This window comes from Scyliorhinus torazame, chromosome 1 (genome assembly GCF_047496885.1).
Source record: "Scyliorhinus torazame isolate Kashiwa2021f chromosome 1, sScyTor2.1, whole genome shotgun sequence".
NCBI lineage: Eukaryota > Metazoa > Chordata > Chondrichthyes > Carcharhiniformes > Scyliorhinidae > Scyliorhinus > Scyliorhinus torazame.
Genome location: NC_092707.1, coordinates 207,272,189 through 207,292,405, shown reverse-complemented (window position 1 = coordinate 207,292,405; position 20,217 = coordinate 207,272,189).

Below are 20,217 nucleotides of genomic sequence, written 5' to 3'. Positions count from 1 at the left end.
TTTTAATTATAATTCTGTACATAGTAAAAGGGTACTTGGGTTAAAGTTACAAACCTGGTGACTGCAGTTTATTGGGCTCAGCCAATGATGTCGGGTATTTGAAATAAAGGTTGGAATTCTCTGGCCGTTTGCTAGAGGCGGGATTCTCTGATCCCGTCGGCAGCACACACACACTCGAGTGTTTCCCGATAGCGTAGGATGGCTTCAATGGAAAGTCATTTACAGATGCGGGAACAGATAATCCCGCCAACAGTGAATTGCACGCCACCTCCTGTCGCTGGGAAACACACGGCTGAGAGACCAGAGAATTACGCTCAAAATATAATTTCACCTGTTTTGCGTCTCCAGGGTGTTGTAATGTAATTTGGGGGCTGATTCAGGATAATGTAAGAGTCCTTCCTGTTTATTTCCTTTGTTACTATTTCATTTATTTTAATTTTTTGGTCTGTAGATCCATATTCGGAATGTGCTTTTAAGCAGAAGACTCAAGCTAAAGCAGAAGAGTGCTTGCCAGGACATTGTGTTCCCAGATTTTGATTTGAAAAGGAGAAATCAAGCTCCTTGGCACTGAGTGAATCTTAGGAATCGGTTTTGGAGGCAGTTGGTTCCTTTGGCTAACTGGCAATCGGTGGGTTGGCCAGGGACAGTGTTCTGCCTGACAACAGTCACTGATGGTTCCTGCGTGATGTTTCTGGGAGAACTTGGCAGAAATTATTAGACCTGTGAAGGAGAAGGAATGTGCTCCCTCCCTCTCTTTTCCCCTGGGTGCTCCGGTTCCCTCCCACTGTCCAAAGAAGTGCAGGTTAAGTTGATTGGCCATACTAAATTGCCTCTTAGTGTCCAAAATATTAGGTGGGGTTACTGGGTTACGGGGTAGGGTCGAGGCATGGGCTTGGGTCAGGTGCTCTTTCCAACAGAAGGTGCCGACTCGATGGGCCGAATGGCCTCCTTCTGCAGTGTAAATTCTATGAATCTATGAAGTGAACAGACTACTTTATTGTTCTAAAACCAATAAGTCCCTGGCACATCTTTGCTGTAAATTTGAAATGATCCTGAATCTACACAGAAATCTAATTTCACCTGTGTTGCGACTCCGGTTCAAATGGAGCTGACATTGATCACGCTCGAGAGAATTGAGGGAATACCACACTGGCTAAGGTGCATTCTTTTTGGATGAAATGTTAAACTAATGCTCTCTCGGATTAATATAAAAGTCCCATAGTATTATTTGCAGACAAGCAGACGTGTTCTGGTCAACACTTAACCCTCAGCCAACAAAACTAAAAGAAAACTATTTGGTCATTGATCTCATTGGGGCTTGTGGGATATTTGGCTGCCATAGGTTTCGCTAGATTACAACAGTGATTATACTTTAATGCAGTAAGAAGTCTTCCAACACCAGGTTAAAGTCCAACAGGTTTGTTTCGAATCACTAGCTTATGGAGCACTGCTCCTTCCTGAGGTGTCACCGAAAGCTAGTGATTCAAAACAAGCCTGTTGGACTTTAACCTGGTGTTGGAAGACGTCGTACTGTGCTCACCCCAGTCCAACGCTGGCATCGCCACATCATACTTTAATATGTAAAATGTCATTGGCTGTAAAACACTCCTGGACATCCTATAATGCAAGGCTTTTAAAAATGAGAAATGATTGGAATAGAATGCTTAAAAAGATGAACAAGACTTTACAACCCATTGCGATTTGTGGTAGATGTGCATAGATTGGCTGTCAAGCTTCCTACATTACAATGGTAAATACAGTTCAAAAGAGGGCTGGTTGGCTGGACAGCTGGTTTGTGATGCAGAGCAAGGCCAGCAGTACGGGTTCAATTCTCATACTGGTTGAGGTTATTCTCAACCTTGGTCCTCGCCTGAGGTGTGGTGATTCTCAGGTTAAATCACCACCAGTCAGCACTCCCCCTCACAGGGGAAAGCAGCTTATGGTCACCTGGAACCATGGCGACTAGAAAAAACAGTTTAAAAGCATTTAACTGGCTGTCGAGAGTTTTAAGGTTCTGAGGTCATGAAAGGTACTATATAAATGCAATTTAAAAAATATGTGTGCAACAGCGCACTCATATAAAAGAAGTAAAATAAAGACTTCAATTTATATAGCACCATTCAGGACTATTGGTTGTTACAAAGCCCTTTAGCCAATTGGCACAAATTGGCTCAAAGCCGTTCAAGCATTGTTGTCAATGAAGGAAACACAGAAGACAATAAGTGCTCAGCAAACCGTTATAACGACTAAATCATTTGTTTTTATGATGTTGATTGGCGGATAAATATTGACATAAGGATAATTCCTGCTCTTCTTTGAAATAGCACCTCAAACAGCACAATACTCCCTTACCTTTGTACTGGAGTATCAACCTTGATTTTGTACTCAAGCCCTGGAGCGGCACTTAAACCCAAACCTCTGAGGTGAGTGTGCTACTCGCTGAGACACAGCTGACTCATATAGAACATACATAATATATGTGAAATACAAAAACATTAAATTAGTGTTCCCATTTCTGCGAATATTCTTTGCATATATTTCAGCTTGCTGATACAAACAGATTTTGGTGTTCATTCATCAATAATTTAACAGTGCTGATGGAGGAACTGTGGAACGCAACACAGAAATAGCTGAACACTCAGCATGTCAGGCAATAAATGTGGGGAGAATAGATAAGCCAATGCTTCCAGGATACTTTGTCAAAATTTCAACAGACCTTTCAAACCTTTGAGCACAACATTTAAACACGGCAACTCAACGAAAGGGAAATTTAGGTACAGAAGGAGTTGAATTGTCTGGGCTTTATTTGTTGACCTGGCTTGGACATTATGGCCCAGAAGCAAACTGACTGATATTGCAGATATCCTGAGCACTAGGCTGAAGGCATCTGACACATAAACATTCAGAATCATGTGGCTATTGCTCATACAGATGTTAGATCTTGTCTGTAGCTCTTCCTGAGGGTAATGGCACATTTCTGATACTGCTTCATTTACGGGATGTGGGCTGACTAGACCAGCATTTATTGTCCATCCCTAGTTGCCCCTGAGAAAGTGGTGGTGAGCTGCCTGCTTGAACTGTTTCAGTCCTTGAAGTTTAGGTACACCCACTGTGCTGTCAGGGAGGGAATTCCAAGATGTTGACCTGGCGACGGTGAAGGAACGGCAACATATATCCCTGCTATATCACAGCCTCAGAAAGCAGAACCTCATTTTCAGATACCCATGGCTATGGGTTACGAGGATACCCCTATTGGAGACAGCTCTATATAATTAACCTGTGTGTCAGTTCACAGCTATGGCTGTCCTTTAATATAAATCAGAGTTAAAATTCTCATCTTTATGTTCAAATCGCCTTGCCCGTCTGTGACTTCCTCCAACCCGATAAACCTCCAAGAGCTTTGTAATATCCAATTCTGTCTCCCTTTGCAACTCTCATTTCCTTTCACTCACCATCAGTGTATATGCCACCAACTGCCAAGTCCTGGCATTATCTCCCCAAATATCTCATTCTCTTCACCTGTTTGTTTCAGACATTCCTCAAAATCAGACTGAGCATTTGGTCACCGCTCCTAATGCCTCCTTCTTTGGCTCAGTGTCAATTTTTTGTTCAAGAAGTGTGTGTATGCATGCGTAATTAACAGGGCGATAAGGTAAAACTGATAGATTTTTTGTTGCGACAAAACTGTCGGGAGTTTGTATTTCGGAAAGTAGTGAAAGCCGTACCCGTAATTACAGCACCGCCTTAATACTCCTGTCCCAAATTTGAAGAGCAGCATTTGGATAGAAAAGATGGCAATGCAGGCAATGCAACGCCTCATGAACCCCGAGGAATTTGCGGTCGCAGCGACCAGCAGTAGCAGAGTAGGATAGTGTCCTGTATGGGAGGAAGAGATCAGGAAATATCTCAAAGGGAAGGGATGGCCCCTTTGGTGTGAATTCTGATGACAACGAGGAATCAGGCCCCGGGAGTATAGGACATACTTGGTGGGAGACCCTGAGCAAGATCCACAAGAAGAGCTCAGGAAAAGCTCGCAAGCCGATGGCAATCATGTCCTGCTTGGCACAATTGCGAGGCACAGAGGTCGTTAGGACCCTCCGGAAAGAGGTAGAAGGCATACATCGAATGAGTAAGGTCGATGTAAGCGAGGTAGAAAAAGAGAACTTAGAGTTAAGGAGGAAGTTGGCAGCAAAAGACGGAGAGGTGGAGGATGCCAAAAGGGCTTACCAGTCTTATCTGGCGCACTTAAGTAGCTTCCAGTCTCAATACGAAAAGGTCTATCAGGACATGCAACGTGCAGTCCCGGTATGAGAAGAAACTGAGAAGCAGGTAGAAGCATTGCAGAGGCAGTGTAGCGACCTGAAGGTAGCATTAAGAGCACTCCATGATGTCACCACGGAGCAAAGACAAAGCTTGCTAGACCACGTAAAGTGCCGGAAGCAGATTGCAGAGCTGCAATCGCTGCTTTCAGTTCAGAAAGGATTCCAGGAAACCTTTGGAGCAAATTTAGATGAGGAAGACGGCCCTGATTGGGAAGAATTAAACGAGACAGCGCAGAGATATGTTCAGGGAACATGTGCGCAGGGAAAGCCACAAAAGAGAAAAGCACCCCAACCCCCCACAGAGCAGATAGTTCAGGCTCCAATGAACCCAGTAACCACCCACCGCACAGCCACATCGGACGATGTGGAATTTCTATACACCACTCCCTTAACAGTGACCCAATTATGGGACGCGTGCGAGAAAATCACACCGTTCCTCCCCACCTCAGACCCCCACCATTTCTTTGCCAGAGTAAAGCAGCAGGCAACCATGTACGGCCTGGATGAGCGAGAGCATGTGAATCTCACAGTTTTAAGTTGAGACCCTTCGGTCGTAGCAGCCCTTCCCGACCCACACAATGTAGGAGGAGGCACCCTTGTAGAAATGCATACCGCGATCCTGGATGCGATGGGGTATAACCGGGGTGACCCCGTAGATGGCCTCAACAAATGCAGGCAAAAGAAAACCGAGCACCCCACAGCGTTCGCTGGACGCCTGTGGATCCACTATGCAGCAGTCTTTGGAGACTGAGACTGCGCCCATTTGTCCCCAGACAACACGGCCAAATGGACCCACACCCTTATCTCCCATGCCACAGGAACAGGACAAAAAGCTTGCGCCAATTATGATCCCTCAGAGGAGGCTCATAACGAGAAGTGGGTAGTAAACAGATTGTCCCGCGCTTGGGAGCAATCTGTACAAAGCAAACCTGCAGTTAAAAATCCCAAGAAAAGCAGGCCGGCGCAGATATACAGGCAGTTACAACACACCAGAACCCTGCATGGGTGAATGAAGGAAAGAACAGCCCCCCACCCAAGTCACAGGAGTGTTACAACTGTGGACAGTTGGGACACTTTGCAAGAGAGTGCAATGCCCCATGAAAGCCACAGAGAGCCCAGCAGACGGGCACTGAGTAAGAAGAAGACAGAGCCGATTCATAGTGTGAGCACCCGTTCAGATCAGACGGACCTGACCGGAACGGACTGACGGTGTACGGGCTCCCCCAGTGGGGTCTGCGACACCCTTTGGGATAAGTCCGGACGACCGGTAGTTGCAGCGAAAATTCGGGGACAGCCCATCGAATTACTATGCGACACAGGAGGGTCCCGCACCACAATAAATTCCTCCAACATGTTTCAAAAAGACACGTGGCCCACTACAGCCACCATCACCCTCAGTGGCTTTACAGGCCACTCACAGCAGGGACACATCACAGCCCCTGTACCCATTCAAATCGGCAACATCACCACCAAGCACCCCGTAGTTTTAGTTGATCTGCCCCACACAGCAGAACACATTCTAGGAATAGACTTCATGAATTCCCACAATCTTTCATTTGATCCAATCGACCAGTGTGTCTGGAAAGTGGCAAAGTCTGCAAGAGCCCCCGCAACGCTCAACATAGGAGAGTACATGAACAAAATTAGTGCAGTAGGCGAATTTTGGTTCAACCCGACCACACTTAGCACGGACAAGCAGGTTAGGGCAGTTCTGCAAAAGAACAGGACGGCATTCGCGACACACAAACACGACTGTGGACGGATGACTGGTTCCGTACAAATCACAGGACCTGACCCGAGACCCCAAAAACAATATGGATTTCCCCAAGAGGCAGAGGGAGAAATCGCGAAAGTGATCGACAGCTTATTAGAGCAGGGCGTACTTAGATCAGTAGCCTCCACTAATAATGCCCCGATTTGGCCAGTGAGAAAGCCCGATGGATCATGGCGACTGACCATCGATTACCGGGAACTCAACAAAATCACCCCCGCAGCAGCCCCCACAGTAGCAACAAGTCCCGAGACCATGCTCAAACAGGGGCTCAATTCCCGATATTTCACGGTTTTGGACATCAGTAATGGATTCTGGTCCATTCCATTGGCAAAGGCGTGCCAGTATAAATTTGCCTTCACCTTTAAAAATCAACAGTACACGTGGGCATGCCTTCCACAAGGATTCCACAACTCCCCCTCCATTTTCCACCGACAGCTGGCAAATGGTTTAGCCAAGTTTTCTCGACCCGAATGTCTGGTCCAGTACTTAGACGACCTACTATTGCAGACAGACACCAAGGAAGAGCACATCGAGCTTCTGTCCGAACTCCTGGAACTCTTATACTCAATCGGTTGTAAAGTCAACCCCAAAAAGGCCCAGATTTTGGAAGACAAGGTGATATATTTGGGAACAATTATCGCGCACGGTAAATGCGAGATCGAGCATAAAAGGATTGACTCGATTGCTAAATTGCCCCTTCCCCAGAACGTTTCAACCCTCTGGTCATTTTTAGGACTGGTTGGCTACTGCCGAAACCACATTGACGGTTTCGCCAGCAAGGGAGCACCCCTCTCAGACCTCCTAACGAAAGGAGCCCCCTGGGAATGGCTTCCGCAGCATACGGAGGCTGTGGATGCGTTGAAGCAAGCACTCATAGCAGCCCCCGCACTACAAGTTCCAGACCCGCTTTCCCCTTACACTATAGAGGTAGCAACCACAGACCGCACCCTTTCGGCCGTGCTCCTCCAGGAACGGCACGAACAGTTAAGGCCCGTAGCTTACGCCTCCAGAATTTTAGATGCTGTGGAGCAGGGATTTTCAGCCTGTGAGAGGCACCTGTTCGCAGTATTTTGGGCAGTTCAGTATTTTTCGTACATTACCAGACTGAACCCCATCACAATCCTCACAGAACACACCCCACCCAACTTTTACTGGACGGACGACTCAAGGACGGTACAGTCAGGCAAATAAGAGCAGCTAGATGGACCCTTCTTTTGCAGGGACGGGACATCACTGTTAAACGGACAAAGACGCACACCTTTTTACCCGACAACCTACAGTACCCCGGAACCCCCCATGAATGTGAAATTATCTCTCCACACCACAACACAGGCCCCTTTATTGCGAACCCCGCCGCCCCCCCCCCCCCCCCGAAAGATAGGTTGTTCAACCCAGAGCCCCCAGCACACAGACACGTGCGAGCCCATAAAGATCTATGTGGATGGATCTTCCACAGTATTGGATGGGAAGCGCATAACAGGATGCGGCATTTATGTCGAGGACGCGCAGGGACGTGCCCTGGAAGAAATAGCAATAAAACTTCCAGGCCACTTAGGCGCGCAGGCAGCAAAACTTGCGGCCATCGCGTATATAGTGGAACACCCAGATTCCTTCCCCAGCCCAGCAGACATATACTCGGACAGCCTCTATGTCTGCAACAGCCTTACGGAATTCCTGCCTCTGTGGAAAGCAAGAGGATTTGTTTCCGCAGACGGAAAATCCCTCCCCTCAGCCCCATTACTCCGTCACATTTTAGAGAGAGCACAGAACAGGACTTTTGGGATAGTCAAAGTTCGGAGTCACCATCGTTCCTCCCCCCCGGAAATGTAAAAGCCGACGCACTGGCTAAAGCAGGTTCCAGGCACGGATAGTTTTGGACACCCCCCGAAAGCGCACCAGTGAATGCAGGTCAGGTCTCACAGACTAATATCGAGGATTTAGTGCAGGCCCAGAAGCAGGACAGCCATCTCAGGGAGATTTTAAAAGGAAACTATCCAGCACCGTACGAGAGGTTTAAGAATACACTGACCACACATGACGGTGTGGTGTTAAAAGACACCCTTTATGTGGTTCCTGAACAGGACAGAAATCAACTGATTTGTTTGTTCCATGACGGTCATGGACATCAGGGTATCGACCCCACAACAGCCCATCTCAAGCAGCTTTGTTGGTGGCCGAATTTAAAGGAGGATGTAAATCACTACATCGAGAATTGTCTTATCTGTGACCAGAATCCAGTCCAACGCTGGCATCTCCACATCAGAATAATCTGGACAGATATGCCGAAAAGGCTCAACTCAGCCACACCCGACCCGTTAATGGCCCCTGGACTAACCTCCAGACTAATTTTATAGGACCATTGCCCCCTTGCAGGAATGGTTATAAATATGTACTCGTGGTGATAGACACATTTACCAAATGGGTGGAAGCTTTCCCATCCAGAACTAACACGGCATAGACCACAGCTAAGATTTTGACCCACCACATCTTTACAAGATGGGGAGTCCCCCGCAGCATTGAATCCGACCAAGGTTCCCATTTTACGGGACGTGTCATGAAGAACGTCCTCACGATATTTGGCATTACCCAAAAATTCCACATTGCATACCACCCACAGTCGAGTGGTATCGTGGAGCGCATGAATCGGACCCTAAAATCCACCCTCAGAAAAATGGTCCAGCAAAACAACACCACTTGGGACTCGGCCCTTCCTTTTGCGCTGATGTTTTTGTGCAATACAGTTTCAACTTCCATAAGTTACACCCCGCACACTCTCATGACCGGACGCCCCATGAAAGGCACAGAATTTTTATTAGGTTTAGACTTGACCAGCCCCGAAGTGATGACCCTCACACACGAGAAAGCAGTCAAACAATTAGTGGATAATGTAAAAACTTCTCAGCTAGCAGCCGCAGTGAAATTGGGCACAAGAAAGAAACAGAGCAAGGCCTGTTTCGACAAGACAGTGCATACGACTGAGTTCAGTGTAGGACAGCAAGTCATGCTCTCCGTATGCAACCCCAGCACATTCCTGTCACCAAAGTACTCGGGTCCGTACTCCATTGTGGACAAAGTAAGCCCTTCCGTCTACAAGATAAAGTATCCCAAAGGAAAGACTGCGTGGTTCCATATCAATCAGCTGAAGGCATATGGAACACAGTCTAACCACACACACCACGTCAAGCTCGACGCAGCAGACCGCCCCGCCCACAGCCAACGTAACCCTACCATCCCCCAACACATCCAGCTCAGACACGGACTCAACCTCGACTCCACCCCCGGAATATACACTCCGCCCCGGAACGCCCACAGGCAGCAGCAGCAGAAACAGCGACTGTGACTCGTACGACAGCCACAGCACGCCTCCCTACTATCCTCATGCAACAGGACCCACGCTCAGCGCATCTGACCACGATTCCAGTGATCCCTTCATGATCACTTTCCTAAACAAACCCCACCACCGACCACCGACCCACAATGCCGACCCAGGTTCCGTCCCCACACAACTAGACACCACCTATTGGCACCGAGATAATTCGTACAGACTCGTCCGGAATGACGAGAGCGATCCGAAATCATACCAAGCAGCCCTTTCAGCCCTGATACACTCGAGAGTTTGGCATCCGTGAGAAGATGACGACCTTGAGTCTGACTCCCAAAACGAGAACCCCTTTGTGACCCTGTTCGCAACCGATAACTGAGGTGTCCAGATGATGTTTTAAAAGGAACCGCTTGGGAGAAAACAATGTCCTTTCTGATGGAACCTGCAGCATGTTTGATGTTGTTTGTACTTGTCCTGTTAAATGTTGTATGTCAGTCCGGAATTTTTTTTCTTGTCGGTTGCTCAGGCAGTGGAGAAACGGCATTGGTCGCCGTCCTACCCGGGGACTCCATCCAACTCTTGCCTGTCGCGGCCCATACGCACCTCATTTTGGAAAGTTTTGGTTCAAAAAGTTTTGTTTTATTTCAGGTAACCCTTAGGTTGCCAACCCTCTGCTATTTACATCCTGAAACATTGGGATGGTAAATCGCACAGTCTGCGAGACAGCTCGCACTGGCTCAGTATTTGTAAGTGTGTCCTGAAATTCGGTTTGTGAGAAAAAAAAATTGAGGGAGACACACATTTTGATCAATTATAAAGGGAGTAATTGGCATTAAAGGACAGACAGGCTATCATACGAGATGTTAAACCAAGATAGTAACAGGCACTATGCTTGTTTCCACAGAACTCCAGAAGCTCCAGGACCAGAGAATAGAAGAGAAGAGAAGAGAAGTGAAAGAAGAAGAACCATGAGGACATCCTTCGTGTGGTTCATCGTTATAATGGACATTTGGTTGCGCGCGAACGCGAAGCCCATGACCTCAAACCCCCCCAGCCGTTAATGATTGACTTCCCCACAGTACCCAGAGCCCAGTCACAAGCGACACCACACCATCTTGGTGAGCCAGGTTTATAATCTGGTACTCCCTGTCCTACTTGATAGAATCCCTATTGGTATTGGCGATACTCTGCTGCATCATGCAGACTATGCGTCTGAGAAAATGGAGAAGGAGAGCCTACCGCGCTCGCACCCCGGTATATAGGATCAGATCCCCTATTTTCAGATACGACCAGACCCCCAACCCCCGCGATCTATAATAAAGAGCATTCGTTTGCGTTTTTGTTGTAAATAAAGAAATGAGCAATTGTACGATCCTGAGCTTGACTGCCAAGCCAGGGAAAATGTGTATAAACTGCTATGATTTTGTTTGTATGGTTGAGGAAGTTAGAGTGATGAAATGTTTAAGTGAGTGTAGTGTATTAAATATCGTTAGAGGTTCCGATTTTCTTGTTTTGTAATGCATGTCCCTGTTTGACATAGCGCCCCTTAGAATTGTCAGTTAAAATTTTTTTTGCATAGTTATGGTCAGTGTAGAGGCCATGAAAGAAGTGCTCACCGGGTCAGGAAATGAAAACAACGCAGCTATGTGATCCTTCACGCTTCGCGTTACCGATTTAAAATGGCGAACGGCAAAGGCTGAAGGGAAATTCAGACAACACAGGCAGAAACCAGCAGGTGCAGGTTTGGTGTGTATTTAACTTTGCAAAAGTCCAGACAGCATCGATACCAGCGACCATCAGCATAATAATGTAGCAGCCATCTACATACTAATGAGCAATCCCTGGGAACAATAGCAACATTTGGGACACACAAAACTAAGCCAGACTCCCCGGCACCAGCAGGAGCCAACACAAAAGAGGTTAACGGACACCTCAAGACCGCCCATCGATCAGGGAACCGCTCCAGTATTGGAGAAATCGAACCAAGCGATCGGAACAAAGTCCAATCACCTAGAACCAGGTACAGGGTCCGCCCCGAAAGGCAGGAAGACCCTGGGGACTATAAAGTTAAGCCCCCAAGTTCAACTCGCTCTCTTTGTCCTGCCCGGGTCACCTAGCAACGCGAACCAAACTTGACCATGACCGGTGCAGTGACCACCGAAAGAAGTAAATCTTAATTCAACGCTCGCTACAAGATAGGCGCTCCTAGCTACCAATCCGTACCAACTTCGAATCCCGCAGACTCAGAACCCGAACGAAAGGCCATTTGTTCCCCTGACCTGGTGGGCCAGTCCGAAGTTAACTATAGGCCTGTTAGTTGTAGAAGTAGCTTGGACTTAGAAATTGTGCATGAGTAGCGATTACTGTGTATAATAAATGTGGTTTGATTTGAATCTTACTAATCGGTGTATTGAGTTATTGATCATTACTTGGACTTGAACCTCGTGGCGGTATCATAAAGATACCTGGCGACTCGAGAGCAAAGGTAATAAAACAGAGCAATTGAACCAACCGGAAAGTTAGCAACATTATCCTCCTGCGACGGGCCTTGGAAGCCGTCACTATGTTAAAGGTGGTATATAAATGCAAGTTGTTGTTGTTAACTGAAAGAAATACTCAAAATGGTGAGAGTCCGCTATCTTGAAGGTCAATCATGCAGCAGTCTACTTTTCATTACTGACAGGCTGTATGCTGCCGCACCAGCTGATTTATAACTGGGAGACACATACTGCATGCGTGATGCATTCGGTTTGCAATATTGTGTGCTTTCCCCTTAAAAGCCTATTAGGCTGCCAATAACGAACTGAACTAACCTAATGCAGTTGCTCCAGTAAGCAACTCATTCCCAATGTCAATTGGGCCCATGTGATAAATGGTTTGAAAATGTTCGCTAATGCACATTCACAATATTAGTGTGGGCAACATTCAGACAATTCAGCTCTACAGTCCCTTATAGTGCAGAACATTTGTTATTGTATTCAATTTGCATTGACATGCTAAACAATCACTCTGGCACTGTGGTGAAAAGCACCCTGAATATAAATGCACTGTGTACTGAAACAGTCTCTGATTAGAGAGATTTTAATTGCCCTGTCAGAGTTTCACACAGGCTTCAGTCAACAGTAATCGTCTGAATGCTCAGCACTGGCTTTACAGAAAGAAAGAAGCTTGACCTGTAAGCAACAGCTTGGGGAGACTTGTGAAGTAACACATTGAAATCATTACCAAGGATGAGAAATTACATTAATTCAGTCTGCAGTTCAAAGCACCACTTAGTCTGAACAGGTACTGCATTTCTGAACTAAAAGCTGATTTGCAGCTCCACGATCCTTCTTGATTTGAAATGAACTGAATTTAGAATCAGCTTCTTTCTGAGATGTTGCCCTGTTCATTGCAGGCACAGAATGAAGCGATGGTACTGGGAGCCAGGATTTGAATTTGCAGCGTAGAATACTAATTATTGACCATAGTTGTTTCATTTGTTGGCCTTTGAGAAAGATTGTGTGAATTTACTGTAGCACATCTTATTTTTATTCAAAAGCAGAACTCTACAGTGCTGAAAGTCTAAAATAAAAACAGAAAATGCTAGAAATACTCAGCAGGCCTGATAGCATTGGTCAGAAAGAAACGGAGATAGACTTTCAGATCGATGACTTTTCATCAAAACTCGCTGCTGAAAGGTGTCGGACCTGGAGAATTAACGCTGCTCTGCCTCCACTGATATTGTCAGACCTGCTGAATATTTTTGGTGTATTTTTGTTTTTGCCTTTCTTTTATTATTCTTGATTCTCTTGAACACTCCCAAAGATGGTAACGCTAGCCGGAGTACTGAAACACCATGTGCAGATGTCCCTCCGTCGGCACCGTAGCACAGTGGTTAGCATTGTTGGTTCACCACGGCAGGGTCCCAGGTTCGATTCCCCACTGGGTCACTGTCTGTGCGGAGTCAGCACGTTCTCCCCGTGTCTGCGTGGGTTTCCTCCGGGTGCTCCGGTTTCCTCCCACAGGTCTCGAAAGATGTGCTGTTAGATAATTTGGGACAGTCTGAATTCTCCCTCTGTGTACCCGAACAGGCGCCGGAAGGAAAGACGAGGGGATTTTCACTGTAACTTCATTGCAGTGTAAATGTAAGTCTACTTGTGGCACTAATAAAGATTATTATTAGATTATTATTCATGAAGTCAAAGACCCAAGACATTATTCGAAGAAGAACAAGGACATTCCCCAAGTGCCCAGCCAATACTTATCCCTCACCCAACACCTGGGGAAGGTCATTTGGACACTTAGCGCATTGTTGTTCTGGAGAGTTTGTTCTGTGCAAACTGCTCTCCGTATTTCCGGCGTTGCAATGGTGACTGAATCTGAAAGCAATTACTTGGCTGTAAACACTTTGGGATGTGCTGAGACCAGGACAGGTGCCATATTAATATTAATCTGTCTGACTGTTGAGTGATCACATTTCATTTGTTACCCTGGACAATGTGTGTGTTACACTAGGACCCAGTCATTTACCCAGTCCTGTTCTCACCTTGAAGGAAGATAGAGAGGCGAGATTTTAATTAATTCAATATCCACCCAGAGTTACATAGAATTAAAATCACACCCTATATTTCCTCTGCACATTGTGCTTTACAGAATAATCCTTCATAAACAAATTTAAATTTCTTCCCAGCAGCAGAGGTTGTTGGATAATGATGAGCAGAGTGAGTAACTGCGGTTCATTTTCCTCTCTGGTCCCAGAACACTTCCAGCAGCTATCGTGTCATATTCTGCTCTGATTAGAATCAGCTAACTGAGCACAAACAAAGGATCAAGCCTGGTACCTGATATTCTGTGTGATTAAGTTTTACACCAGTCAGTGACGTCCTTATTAGCCTATTACATGAGCTTTAATGACCTACCTATATAAACGGAGAGGGCATCATGGGCTATGGGGTGATCACAAAGTAGCAGCGATCAGTTGTCACTTATTCATATCTCCACATGACTAATGCAACACAATATTTAATACATTGGGAACCAATCGTGCAATGAATGCCTCGATTGAAACTAACTCCACCACACTCTCTGGCAGTCCATTCCGGGTCTTCACCACTCACTGCGTGAAATAATTGTTCCTTGTGCAACCCATTTCTTCTTTTGCCAATTACCCTAAATCTGTTCCCTCTTGTCTTGGTCCTTTCACAAGCGGGGAACAGCTTTTCCAGCCCCCTAATGATTTTGAACGCCTCTATCAAATCTCCTCTCAACCTTCAAGGAAAACAATTGCGACTTCTTCGATCTATCCTTGGTGCTTAAGTTCATCATCCCTGGAGTCATTCTCATGAATCATTTTTGCACCCTCTCTAATACCTTCTCATGAATACATTCATGATAATATAACATAATATAACATTAACTGTAATGTCATAGAAATTAAATATTATTATTATAAATATTATTATTGTTAAATATAACATACCATAAATATAACACAATATAACATTCATGAGAATATATTCTCATGAATCTTTTCTGCACACTTGCTAAGATCTTTATATCTTCCCGAACGTGTGGTGACCAGAACTGGATGTAACATTCCAGTTGATGCCAAATCCATATTTTATAAAAGTTCAATATAACCCTCTTGCTCATTTATTCTGTGCCCCTATTAATAATGTCTAGGATACTGTATGCTTGATTAATGCTCTCGCAATCTATCCTGTCACCTTCAATGATTGATGCACCAAATCACCCAGGCCCCTCTGCCCCTGCACCCACGTTACAGTTGTACTGTCATGGGAGTGTCCCTTTAAAAAATGTTTATGTCTTATCACATGTCTTCAGTGATGACATTGTGTGGGTGGAGCTGGGCTGTGGCTCTGTGGGTTTTACTTTCGCTTTGGGTTTTGAACTGCACAGGTTGAAAGAAGTGTTTCTCTGGGCGTCATTCTCCGACCCCCCAGCGGGTCGGAGAATGGCCGTTGGCTGCCGTGAATCCCGCCCCCGCCAGTTGCCGAAGTCTCCAGTACCGGATATTCTGCGGGGGCGGGAATCGGGCTGCGCCGGTTGGCCGACCCCCCCGCTCGATTCTCCGGCCCAGATGGGCCGAAGTCCCGCCGATAAATTGCCTGTCCCGCCGGCATAAATTAGAGTACCTATTTACCGGCGGGACAAGGCGGCGTTTGGCGGGCTCTGGGGTCCTGGGGGGGGGGGCGCGGGGCGATCTGACCCCGGGTGGTGCCCCCACGGTGGCCTGGCCCGCGATCGGGGCCCACCGGTCTGCGGGCGGGCCTGTGCCGTGGGGGCACTCTTTCCCTTCTGCCTCCGCAACGGTCTCCACCATGGCGGAGGCAGAAGAGACTCTCCCTACTGCGCATGCGCGGGAAACTGTCAGCGGCCGTTGATGCTCCCGCGCATGCGCCGCCCTGACATGTCATTTCCGCGCCAGCTGGTGGGGCAACAAAGGCCGTTTCCGCCAGCTGGCGGGGCGGAAATCCCTCCGGCGCCGGCCTAGCCCCTCAATGTTGCGGCTCGGCCCCCAAAGATGCGGAGCATTCCGCACCTTTGGGGCGGTGCGATGCCCGTCTAATTGGCATTGGTTTTACTTGGATTTAGTTATCAAATTGGAACAGTTAAGGGGAAATTCATTTAGGGTTATACATTAATTACTGCGCCACTTCACAGCGCCAGGGTCCCATGTTCGATCCCCTGCTGGGTCATTGTCTATGCGAAGTCTGCACGTTGTCCCCATGTCTGCGTGGGTCTCCTCCGGGTGCTCCGGTTTCCTCCCACAGTCCAAAGACATGCAGGTTAGGTGGATTGACCATGTTAAATTGCCTTTAGTGTCCAAAAAGGTTAGGAGGGGTTCTTTGGTTACGGGGATAGGGTGAAAGTGAGGGTTTAAGGGGTTGGTGCAGACTTGATGGCCAACTGACCTCCTTCTGCATTGTATGCTCTATGTTCTGTGTACTGTAGCTGTGTGGGGTCTTTATGTTTGTGGTTGATAACATTCTTACCGTGTGTGTTTATAAAAATGTTAATTAAATTCGTAGAACAAAGCTTGTTTTTTTGATTAAAAGCATCTAAGAACTCTGTTGAATAACACCTGAAAGGCAGGCTCTTGTGCTCATCGTAACCAAAATCAATAAACAGTTAGAGGTCAGGTGAACACCATGATATAGTTTGGTGTTAGAACATAGAACATTACAGCGCAGTACAGGCCCTTTGGCCCTCGATATTGCGCCGACCTGTGAAACCACTCTAAAGCCCATCTACACTATTCCCCTATCGTCCATATGTCTATCCAATGACCATTTGAATGCCCTTAGTGTTGGCGAGTCCACTACTGTTGCAGGCAGGGCATTCCACGCCCTTACTACTCTCTGAGTAAAGAACCTAGCTCTGACATCTGTCTTATATCTATCTCCCCTCAATTTAAAGCTATGTCCCCTCGTGCTAGACATCACCATCCGAGGAAAAAGGCTCTCACTGTCAGCCCATAACAGTACCCTTTACATGATATTGTCTCCACGTGTTCTTCTGACCAAAATGAGTCACTCCACAACTCTCCACATTGAATATCATCTCCCACTTGACCACCCACTTCACTAGTTGAGGTTATATAACACTTTTATAACAATTCAATGGCTTCAAAGTTACTTTCACGCGCTATTTATTTCAAGATTTGTTAAACTGCTCAAATTTCCAAACTACCCTTGTGGGAGTTGAGCTTGTGGCCAGGATTCTCCGTCCTGCCACACCAGATTTCTGGTTCAGCACGCCGGCAGGAGTGCTCCGTTTCGGCGGCTGGCCAATGGGGTTTCCCATGGAGGGACAGTCCCACACCATCGGGAAACCCCCAGGCTGCCGGCAAAACGGAGCATCCCGCCGGCGGAGAATCCAGCCCCGTGTCTCTGGAACATGCTGGGCATAGAAACATGTGGTTGTACAAACTACTTGTTCCTACAACAAAGTCCCATTCCGATGTCATCAAAGCCTCAAAATGCTTACAAAGTAATGCCGGCTGTGATTCAATTAGTACCACTCTTGCCGCGAAGTCACAAATTCAGGGCCCAAGTCCCACTTATGGGCTTGAGCGCAAAGATTAAGGTTAACCATCCTGTGGCGTACTGAGAGAGTGCAGCACTGTCAATGATGCTGCTGTTTGGGTGAGACGTTAAACTGAGGCCCCATCGGCTTGCTTGGGTGGTTGAAAGGGGTCCCTTTCATTAGTGTGAAGAAAATCGGTGCAGTTCTCGGCCAATACTAATCTTTTATAAAGCCACGAAGGAGTCCACACCGAGTAGTTGAAACATGGTTTATTTACAATCACTATTATATACATGTGGAGATGCCGGCGTTGGACTGGGGTGGGCACAGGAAGAAGTCTTACAACACCAGGTTAAAGTCCAACAGGTTTGATTCGAATCACTAGCTTTCGGAGCACGGCTCCTTCCTCCTTCACCTGAGGAAGGAGCTGTGCTCCGAAAGCTAGTGATTCAAAACACACCTGTTGGACTTTAACCCGGTGTTGTAAGACTTCTTACTATTATATACATCAGACGGTAGATCCCAACTGGGTATGCCTTGCCAGTGCCACACTGGCCAGCTTTATATATTGTACAGCTATGGATTGATTAGAGGTCCCCTGCCCCCTGAACGGGGGAGCTCATACTCTGCAAGGCTCATGGGGAAGTTAATTGTTCCCAGCCCATAAGACCTTTGCGGCTTATAACACCCCTCCTCCCTGCAAAGTCCAAAGAGTCCTCTCACGTCTGCGTTGAAGGAGGGCGCTGGACTCGCTCTGTGTCAGGCTGGGCATCGGACACCCGAGGTGCTGGTTCGGGCTGCATGTATCTGGAAGGTGAACGATGCTTTCGACTGGAACGTTGTAGCGGACGCTCTGCCAGAGGCTGCTGTACTGCTGATTCCTGATCCGAGATTTCTGATGCCTGAGTTTCCATTACCGAACGTGTGTCCACGACCTCCCTCATCTCAGCAGTTTTACCTCTTGGGGCACCAAGACGGCCTTGGTTGATGAGTTGGCTGGTGTAGCCGCTTAAAATGGCCAACTCCCGATTTAAGATGGCGAACGGCAAAGGCTGATGGGAAAGTCAGCCAACAGGGCAAAAACAAGCAGCTGCAGGTTGACTGTGTATTTTCCTATAGAAAGGCCAGACAAGATCGATACCAGCAACCATCAGCATAACAAAACACCAGCCATCTGCATATTAATGAGCAATCCCCGGGAACAATGAGCAACATTTAGACACATAAAGCAAAACCAGACTCTTCGGCGCCAGCAGAAGCCTACACAAAAGGAGGTGAACGACCACCTCAAGACCGCCCATCGATCAGGGAACCGCTCACATGACCTTCACTGTCATCTTATAATCTCCACATAACTGGACTGCCTTGTTCGGGTTCAACACCGGAACCACCAGTGCTGCCCAATCCGCAATATGTACGGGCCTAATGATACATAGACTCTCTAGCTGACTGAGTTCAGTTTCTACTTTCTCCAACAACACATAGGGGACTGGGCGCGCCCAGAAATGCGAGCTACAGCCCTTTTTTTATCTTGCCCAGTCCGGGTTGAAATACTTTGTGGTACTTGCCCAGCATTTCGCTTAGGTTCCCAGACCCCATCTGGGAGAGACGTTGCCAAGTTAGCTGTAGGTTGCTCAACCAATCACAGCCCAACTAGCTGGGCCCAACAACCTTGTCCCCTGGCTACAATAAGCGGGAGGCGCACATATTGGTGTCCATAAACCACTGGAGTTAGGGCGATACCTGCATTGTTCAATGGTTCACTGCTGTAGATGGCCAACCTAGCCTGGGTAACTTTCAGGTCCAAATCTTGAATTCCCTTTTTAATGTGGTCAAACGTATCCTGTCCCACAACGGAAACCACCACGCCAGTATTTGCATGTCAGCAAATGCCTGTTCACCAGCACTGCAACCCTTATGGGGGCCACCCGGGATGGCGCTACGCAATTTAACTGCAGACAGTCATCTTCTTCAGGCTTATCTAGGCGGAAGGTAGGGCTATCAGCTGATGCATACCTCTACCGGGGTGCTGGACCTCTGGTTGGCCTGCGGTCTCAACTGGGTCGACGACCACATGCCCTGCAATGCCCCGACTCAGTGGATTCCAGGCAAGCCTCTCATCAGGATAACCTAGCCTTCGGCCAATGGGTGATGCTGTCACGATGCTCAGTCCAAAGCAGGGTAGCAGGATGGGGAGGGGGCACGCCCTAAGTCATTTATTTCCAAGCCCTGTATTTCCTGCACTCCTCGCTCTGCGCTTTCCCGGGACAGTGAAATTTGTATGGCCTGCTGCAGATTCGGAGATGGTTCGGCCAATGGTTTCTGTTGTGTGGCTGCATTGTTAAGGCCACAAACTAAACCATCTCGCAGCATTTTTTGCAGGGAAATGCTGTATTCGCAGAACTCGGCAATCGTCCGAAACTTGACAAATACTTGGTGACAGACTCAACCGGGGCCCTATCCGCGGTACTAGAACGATACCGTTGTACAATAATGGACAGAAGCCCGGATTGGTAACAATAGTAATAGTGTTTTCCCTCCCCCTCCCCTCCCCTCACCTCCCCTCATCTGTTTGATCAGGAGTGAACTCCTTAAGTCTTCACAGCACAGACAGGGTCGGGATTCTCCGGTCACCGACACTGAAATCGCGTTTGGCGATCGGCTGGAGAATCCCCGTTTCTGATGAAACCGGGGGCGGCGCCGCTTTTGCGATGCTCCGCCCCCTCCAAAGCGGCATACCTGAGGAGTACGCCGCGCGCCGTATCGAC